The following is a 7,741-nucleotide window of genomic DNA, read 5'->3' as shown; positions in this document are numbered from 1 at the left end:
ATATCCAGGGTTGGGCTGAAAAATGGGAAATAACATTCACCCAGACAAGTACCAGGCAATGACCATCTTGAACAAACGAGAATTTAACTGTCTGAGGAAAGGTCAGTGGATTTGAAATGTTAACTCTGATATCTCTCCTTTCCAGCAATTTCTGTTTTTGTTTCTGATTTTCAGCACCTGCAGTTCTTTTGTTTTTTTATGTAACTATCTATCCTTGACATTCAATGGCATTGTGATCATTGCATCCATCACTAACAACATCCTGGGGTTACCATTGACCAGAAACTGAATTGGACTAGCCATATAAATATAATGGTTACAGGAGCAGGTCAGAGGTGATTAATACTACAAATATTAATATGCACGCCTCTGTTTTTTGTAGACACAATGAATATATACATGCATTGTGCCAATTTCAACTTAATAAATATGCAACAGTTATTTGCTGGTTCATTTTTCAGGGCAATGCTTTGACCAATCAGAATTTATATACCTGATTTAAAATTTAAACAAAACCTAATTGTTAAATGTCATCATCATTGACAGAGGCTTTGCCCATAACAACACCTTGACACTTATAGTCCAGTTGCCAACCAATTAGCACTTTCCCCTTATGCAGAGTAAATGTTGGTTTTCCCCCTACATTTGTATTTTTGTGAATTGGCCTGATGAGTACACGACGTAAAACTTTAACAAAATGTGCCTGATGCAACAATACCTGATCAGTAACCGTTGTGTTCAGATCCAAATAATGCTTCTGTGGGTAAACATGTGTAATGCAATTATGGCATTGACCCAGAGTTAATGGTGCTTGTACTGCTAATTGATGGATTTGTTAATAAAGTTACTGGGGCTTGACTTCTAATGGAAAAGATACATTTAGTACCTGTTTGTCGGAGTGAAGGAGTTAATTGACAGTATGTAGACATATATTAGTGGAGTTTAGGCAAATGCATCAAGTAAGAAACAATTTGCATTTATGTGCCTTCAACATTGTTAAAAAAAAGGTCTCTTGACAGTTCAAAGAGCAGAATCAAAAAGCTATGATAAAAAGTGTCAAAGACTGATCAAAGAAGGTGAGTTGGAATAACGATCTTCATCAAAAATAAGGAAGGGATTCTGATTTTCAATCTTTGCAAATGAAGCCAATTCCAGGAGAGTGGGGTGAAAGAAGGACTGCTGGTTCAAGCAGAAGAGGAGAGAGTTGGAGAAACCGAGTTTGAGTTGGAGGATGTTACAGAGATCGGGAAGGGTAAGGATATGAACAATTGAAATATGAATATAGGATTCAATATTTGTGGTTTGTGAGGACAGGAATCCACTTTAAACCAGAGAAGTCAAGAATGGTGAGTGAACGGGACAGGAGATGATATTTGTAGTCAGTGTAGATCAGGAATTTAGCACGTTATAGTCCTGAATGTAAAGCACGACTATGATAATTTAGTTCATCTATCACGTTCAAGGTAAATCTTGAATCATAGAACGCTTATAGTACAAAAAGAGGCCTTTAGGCGTATTGAGTTTGTACACACCTTCCCAAGGAGAGAATTGAACCCAGTTCCCTGGCAACGTGAGGCAACAGTGCTAGCCATTGTGCTGCTCTGACATCTGGTATTAGGGATGCACTTAATTATTGCAGTATAATCTGAGGACCGTTTGTGAAAATTATCACGGGGTTTATGTTCAATATTCGGACTCTTCACCTTCCAAGACAAAGCTGGAGTTTCTGAGACATTCAAGGTCACAGGCTCTTCACCTTTGCAAAGGTGGCACCTGAGGGATAAATTCAGATGTTCTGCAACAGAGTCCACCCTCACAGAGAAGGCAAAGGAGCTGGGTGTGCTGTTAAAGTGCAGTTACTTCAGTTATATCTGATATTTAAAAGTTGAGATTTTAAAATTTCAAATTTGATAAGGAAGCACATCAAAAGTTAAAACACCAGATGAGTGCACATGTTGGGTTCAATAATAAAGGAAAGATTAGCCTAGAGGAAGCTGGAGTAGGGATGAATAAATCAGTTTCATATTGGCAAGTTGTAACTCATGAAGTGATGTAGCCACAGTGCTGGGATCTTTCAACTACTTCCAATTTAGGTAGGGGTCAAATAGATGGCAGCTAAATTGGTCACACTCAACAAAAACAGATCGGAAAGGTAGAGAAGGTAGCAAATCTTTAAGGCAGTAAAGTGAGTGGGGCAAGAGTTTGGTAGATGGAATAACAGGTGGGAAAACATGAGCTTGTTCACTTTGGCAGGAAGAACCGAAAAGCAGTGTACTATTTAGCTGGAGAGAGATTTCAGAGCTCAGAAGTACAAAGTGATGTGAGCGTCTTCATACATGAATGACAAACCGTTACTCTGCAGGTTTAGCAGGTGATTAGGATGGTAAATGGAATATTGGTGTTTATTGCACGGGGAATGGAATATAAAAATAAGGATGTTTTACTGCAGCTGCCTTAAGCCTTGGTGAGACCACATGTGGAGAACTGTGTACAGTTTTATTCTCTTTATTTGACAAATTATGTAATTGCATTAGAAACAGGTTGGAAGCAGGTTCATTCAACCAATGAAATGCTTACCTTATGAAGAAAGATTGAGTCTGTATCCATTGCAGATTAGAATAATGCAAGCTGAGCATATTGCAAGATTCCATCAGGACTTGACAGCGCAGATGCTGGGAGTATGATTTCCTGAGTTAGAGAGAGTAGAACCAGGTAACATTGATTAAACATAGAAGGTACTCACTGAGGAGACCTTTTTTCTTTCTATTTGAGGGTAGTTAGTATATGGAATTCTCTTTCCCTGGAGGCTGGGTCGTTGAATTTAATCAAGGCAGTCAAGGATTAGGGAGGGCAGACAAGAAAGTGCAGAGACCACAACCAGTTCAGTCATGATCTTATTGAATGTTGGAAAAGACTCGATGGGATGAAAGGCCTATTGTTTCTCCTTTACCTTTTGGTCTTATGGTCTTAAACCTATCAAACAAGTAAACGACTGAGGCAGTTGAGGGCAGAGTTTGTCTGTGCCAGCCAGATAGCCAAGTGGCATAGGTTAACCACCAAACTCCTGGGAACTCATGGTCTATCTCTCCAACCCCAGAAGCTGCTGTCCAGTTTATGCTTCAATGATCTGTTTTGATCTCACTGTTCCATGTTTCTGGAAAGTTGCCACTTCTGTTTTAAATGGACAGTAGCGTAATTTCTTGGTTGCTTTATAACAGCTGACTAATCAGGACATCTGGTCAATAACCAGCAACATGTTTATGTTTTTCTGAAGCTGTCAAGTGTTGGCAGTTACTTTGCTTTAATACAATTTACAGCGAAGGTCTGGAGTGATTATCTGGGTTGACTGGAATGAGGGTTATTACTCAATGCAATAGAACTCTGGAGTCGATGCTTGCTCATGAAGAAATGACTTTTGCTTTTGCTACAGAACTCTTCATCATCTACAAATCCCATTGAAGGGAGAGACTACTTCATGAATCACTGCAGTTTGTGAGTTTTATTTCAATAATCTTCTCCTTTGAGTTTGTTGCACATTCCTGGAACAATCAGTGCGTCCAACAGCAAGGACATTTATCTATTTTTCTTTCAAATCTCCCTTTAGGTTTCTCTTTAACAAGCAGTACGTCATATTGTAAAAGCACCAAGCAATTGTGCTCGTATTTCTTGTTTATATATATTTGTCAACAAGGATATTTTTCTTCAATTAATTAAGGTGAGATGAAAGACTTGAAGTAAACAACAATGCGTTTAAACAGAAAAGGGACTTTTTTTCGGACGGGAAATGAATTTTGTTTTACATGTTTGAACCCATGCCAACATTCAGAGAATTATTTCGTCAGAATATTCATTGACTGCTTCCATTACCAAAAATAAAACAGGAGACTGGGTCTGTTACAAGCTTGCTCAATGAAGCCAGAACTGGATAAGAAGCGTTGCTGAATTATAACACATTGATCATAATATCACAATAAACCAAATCTTTATCATAGCAAGCAGTGTGCAGCACACGGAATAACTGGGTGTTGTTCTCAAGATGGAAGGATGTATATAGTGTGTATAACAGTTGTCTCACTGAGTGGTTAAGAAGGCATTTGGCACATCTGCCTCCATTGCTCAGTCCTTTGAGTATAGGAAATGGGACGTCGTGTTGAAGTTGTACAGGACATTGGTGAGGCCTCTTCTGGAATACTGTGTCCGGTTATAGGAAGGATGTTATTAAGCTGGAGAAGGTTCAGAAGAGATTTACCAGGATGTTGCCGGGTATGGAAGATTTGAGACATAAAGAAAGGCTGGGTAGGCTGGAACCTTTTTCACTGGAATGTAGGAGTTTGAGAGGAGACTTGATAGAAATTTATAAAATAATGAGGGGTACAGCTAGTGTTAATGGTAATTGTTTTTTCCCTCGAATGGGAGATTTCCCGACTGGGGTGGGGGTGGGGGTGGGAGGGACCAGATTTTTAAGGTGAGGGGGGAGAGATTTAAAAAAGACATGAGCAAATGTTTTACTCAGAGGGTGGTTTGCATGCGGCATGAATTTGTATGGAATGAAGTGGTGGATATGGATACAATTACAACATTTAAAAGACATTTAGCTAAGTACATGAATAGGAAAGGTTTGGAGGGCTAGGGGCCAGGAGCAGTTTAGTTTGGGATATCTGGTCAGCATGGACTGATTGGACCGAAGGGTCTGTTTCCGTGCTATATAACTCTATGACTCTCTATGGACAAATGTATATAATATATGTCTATGTATGGAAAATGTATCTACTGTATATAATGGATGGTCTCTATATGGCTGAATGTATATCAATATATATAAGTATATTTGCCATGTTGAAAATGTATTTAACAGATGGTCTCTATCTGGACAAATGAGAGTAAGGATGGAACCATTTTGAGTAACAGAGAAAACACTTCAAAGAACTCCAAAACTGTGATGCAATCGTAACTGAGGACATGTTTAAGGAGCTCCCCCAAATCCCCATCAAAGATGATCTTTGACTCTCACCTGGTGTGGCAGAAGTTAAAGCTACCATTAGACACATGAAGAATGGAAAAGCCACAGGCGTGGATGGAATTCCAGTGAGGATTTTCAAACTTGGTGCTTATGTGTCATCTCCATTACTGTTCCTGACAATCTGGGACAAAGAAGTAATTCCCTGCCAATCGCAGGGATGCTGCCATTGCCACCGTATTCAAGAAAGTAAACAAAGTGCACTGTGGGAATTAGTGAGGAATCTCCCTAATCTCCATTGCTGGCAAGATCGCCACCTAAATCCTCACAAGGACCCTTCTTCAAGTCTTGGAGAAAATTCTTCCTGAAATCCACTGTGGGTGAATGTATACAATGCATGTTGCAGATGTTCATCACTTGGAATGCATACAGTGCCCACAATGGTTATTATCTATCTGGAAGAACGCACATAATGTATATAACCAAAGTTGTCCATATGGACAAATGTGTATCATGGTTGAGGGCATATGAAACAAAAAGGTTTTACGGAATAATAAGCTAGATAATTCCGAGAATAGTTTAGAGTTTTTTCGCAGGACGTATCACTGGCATGGACTCAGTGAATGGAATATCATCCTTCCCTATCAAAAATGACTCTATGATTCTAAGCATGCTGGTTTGTGACTACATCACATACTGTCATTGGGTCAAAATCCTGGAACACCCTCCCTAATGGCATTGTGAGTCTACCTACAGCACAGGGCTACAGCGGTTCAAGAAGGTAAAAGGAGATGAAAATGTAGGTGGTCCTATCAGTAAGTTTGATAGAGCTGTTGACAGAAGGTTATCAAAGAATGCTGCAGGATATTGATCTGCTGAAAAGTTGGGTGGAGAAATGGAGGACGGAGTTTAATCCAGACAAGTGTGAGATGATGCATTTTGGAAGGTCAAATGCAAGAAGGAAGTATACAGAAAATGGCAGGATCCTTAGGAGCATTGATAAACAGAGGGATCTTGGAATCCAAGTCCATAGCTCCATAAAAGTAGCAACGCAAGTAGATAAGATGGTAAAGAAGACATATGGCATGATTACCTTCATCAGTCAGGGTATTGTGTATAAAATTTGGCAAGTCACGTTGCAGTTGCAGTTGCATAAGACTTTAGTTCAGCCACATTTGGAATATTTTATGATGTTCTGGTCTCCATACGATAGGAAGGATGTGGAGGCTTTAGAGAGAATACAAAAAAGATTTACCAGGATGTTACCTGGATTAGAGTGTATTAGCGAGAATAAGAGGTCTGACAGACTTGGATTGTTCTTGTTAGCACGTCAGAGGCAGAGGGGCAGATCTTTATACAGAAGTATATATGATTATGAGAAGAGTGGATAGAGTGGATAGTTGGAGTCTTTTTCCCACGGTGGAAATGTTGAATATTTGGGGGAATAGGTTTAGCGTGAGACGGGAAATGTTTAGAGGAGATGTGCGAGATAAGTTTTTTACACAGAGGGTGATAGGTGATGGGAACACGCTGCCATGGGAGGTGATAGAAGCAGATATGTTAGCAGCATTTCAGAGACATTCAGACAGAGGCATGAACAGGCAGGGAATAGAGGGATACAGATAGGGATTAATTCAGAATGGCATTATGGCCAGCACAGACATGATGGGCTGAAGGGTCTGTCTCTTTGCTCTACTGTTCAATGTTCTAAGGCAGTTCACCACTACTTTCTCAAGAAGGTGCAATAAATGCTACCCTTTATACTAATGACCATATCCCCTGAATATATTTTAAAGAAGTTAAAATATGTAAAGATTGTTGAGGAAATTGAGAAATGTTTCAGACAGATATCGCCACCACCACATCTGGACAACTGCTCTCCTTATTTCAGGAAGAAAAGTAAACACACTGGCAGCCTTTCAGAGAATGTTTCCCAGAATAATGCCTGGAATGGGCGAGTTGTCTTATCAGGAATAATTAGGCAGTCTGGGCGTGTATCTACTGGGGTTCAGAAAAATAAGAGGTAACTGTAAATGTCATTGAGGCAGAGTCAATTGAGACATTTGGTGATTACTTAAGTGGAAACAATGTATGAGGATGGGGGAAGTCTGTGAGAATGGTATCAAGTTGTAGTGCTTATTGGAGAGCTGGCTCACACACAATGGGCCGAATGCACTGCAATGATCCTGTCATTCCTGAAGATTTGGTGGAAGAGTCTTTGAATATTTTAAGCCCAAGGTAGGTAGATACTAGAGCGAGGGGGTGGAAGGTTTTTTTTTTAAGCTAGAGACATGATTGCTGGGCCTCTTTCTGAGATATTTGTATCATCGATAGTCACAGGTGAGGTGCCGGAAGACTGGAGGTTGGCAAACATGGTGCCACTGTTTAAGAAGGGCAGTAAAGACAAGCCAGGGAACTATAGACCGGTGAGCCTGACCTCCGTGGTGGGCAAGTTGTTGGAGGGAATCCTGAGGGACAAAATGTACATGTATTTGAAAAGGCAAGGACTAATTCGGGATAGTCAACATGGCTTTGTGCGAGGGAAATCATGTCTCACAAACATGATTGAGTTTTTTGAAGAAGTAACAAAGAAGATTGATGAGGGCAGAGCAGTAGATGTGATCTATATGGACTTCAGTAAGGTGTTCGACAAGGTTCCCCATGGGAGACTGATTAGCAAGGTTAGATCTCATGGAATACAGGGAGAACTAGACATTTGGATACAGAACTGGCTCAAAGGTAGAAGACAGAGGATGGTGGTGGAGGGTTGTTTTTCAGACTGGA

The 7,741-nt window shown here is 40.1% G+C and overlaps 1 long non-coding RNA gene across 1 annotated transcript in view; it reads left to right on the top strand.

The window, feature by feature from the left end:
* Positions 1-3,422: 3,422 nt before the first annotated feature.
* LOC122539292 overlaps positions 3,423-7,741 on the top strand; it is a 133,942-nt gene continuing 129,623 nt past the window's right edge. The window contains exon 1 of the long non-coding RNA XR_006309022.1: positions 3,423-3,492. This is a non-coding gene — a long non-coding RNA (uncharacterized LOC122539292). The remainder of the gene's footprint in view (positions 3,493-7,741) is intronic.

The sequence above is a fragment of the Chiloscyllium plagiosum genome, chromosome 32 (genome assembly GCF_004010195.1).
Source record: "Chiloscyllium plagiosum isolate BGI_BamShark_2017 chromosome 32, ASM401019v2, whole genome shotgun sequence".
Taxonomy (NCBI): Eukaryota; Metazoa; Chordata; class Chondrichthyes; order Orectolobiformes; family Hemiscylliidae; genus Chiloscyllium; species Chiloscyllium plagiosum.
Note: the sequence above shows the minus strand (reverse complement) of the source record. Positions and strands in the feature narration are given on the sequence as shown.